Here is a 1,577-nt window from a genome sequence, read left to right on the forward strand (position 1 = left end):
AAAAAAAAGAAAAAATAAGTACATATATCATGAAAAAATTAAAAGATGAAGAAGATTAGCTAGTTTTAGTCATGTTGCATTTACATCATCTATAGGTCATATTCTGAGCATGTGAAATAGTGAATTCAGGCCGGTATTCTGGTCCCTCGCTATGAATTTGTGAGTGATCAAGAATTCCACACTTGTAGAAGGTAATAAAGACTGAAAAGTGTGCGTTGAGATTTGAGGATTAGAAACTGACTATTAATATTCATGAGGGAAATTGTGATTATCTACCAACTGGATTCTTGGAGAAGTAACACTAATTGGATTCGGTTTCTTCCTCATAATACTATGACAGATTTGGGAGCAGTAATGGCATCTACTTCATAAACAACATGCCTCCAGAAATTCTATGAACTTTGATAAATGTCAATAGTAGTAGAGGGGCGTCAAGCTTTTTGTTCACAAGGTCGCTATGAGGTATGCTCCACTCGAAGGCAATCAACAACAAAAACAGTACTTGAATTAATTTCCCACTACAATTTGTTTCATAAACAAAGTAGAAATTAACAATTTCAATATCTGTGGCCATCTTCAGACTGTCTGTCAATGCCATTATTGGTAAAATCTTTCTGCACAGAAAAAAAAATCCTCACCACTGGACCAATCAATAGGCACATGATAGATGGAAAGAGGCTTGAAGTTGTCAACAATTTCATCTTGTTTGGATCCACAGTCAACACTCATGGCACCAGCAGTCAAAAAAGCAAAAGACTTTGCACTGCGTTAGTCTGCTGTCAAAGACTTTTCAAAGTGCTGAAGAGCAATGATATCAGTTTAAAGATTAAGATGCATGTGATTCAAGCCATGATCTTTTCAACTACTTGCTCTGCATCTGAAAGTTGGACAGTGACTAAAAATGACAGGGGTGCCTAATCCAAAATTATTACTTCCTCACTCAACCTTTTTGCTGAAGGAGCTAAGGGATTTTTCTCAGAACATCACAATGAGAATGTGGTGCTCATGTTAAAACTCACAAAAGCGTGAGGGTTCTTATTATTGGTTCTACAGGAGGTTTTTGTTTCACCGCACTCTACATACACTCAGTCTCCAGCAATATATTTTACTAACGAGTGTTGAGTCGGCCTTCAGTGATGGTTTCTGCTCCTCATAAGCAGTGCTTCTTTATATCAACAAGCTTATCTCTCTAGTTTCCAGGGTGGTGATATGTCCTGTGATCTTGATTTTCTAATATAGCTACAAAGAGCTGCTAAGTTTTCATTTTGTCTCTTTATTCTTTTTGTGAGGCTGAGAGATGTAACTTCTCATTTATTTTCATGCCACACTAGAAATCAGTGGTCTACATTTTTTATTTGTTGAAATCAATTTATTAAATTTATTGCTTGATAATGTTTGGGATCTATCCATTCAAAAAAAGTGTAGTCAAAATTTAACTCACTTGTTTATTTTTATTTTTTTTAGGTGTGATAACAGAAAATTTAAATTATGGAAGTATCCTTCACTGATGGTTTACATTATATTTCTGTTAGGCACTAATGGCTAGAGAAGATGGTGTTTTCATTAGGTTTTTTTCC

The sequence above is a fragment of the Elephantulus edwardii genome, unplaced genomic scaffold (assembly GCF_000299155.1).
Source record: "Elephantulus edwardii isolate Elephantulus edwardi_28Jun2011 unplaced genomic scaffold, EleEdw1.0 scaffold00656, whole genome shotgun sequence".
Classification (NCBI taxonomy): Eukaryota; Metazoa; Chordata; class Mammalia; order Macroscelidea; family Macroscelididae; genus Elephantulus; species Elephantulus edwardii.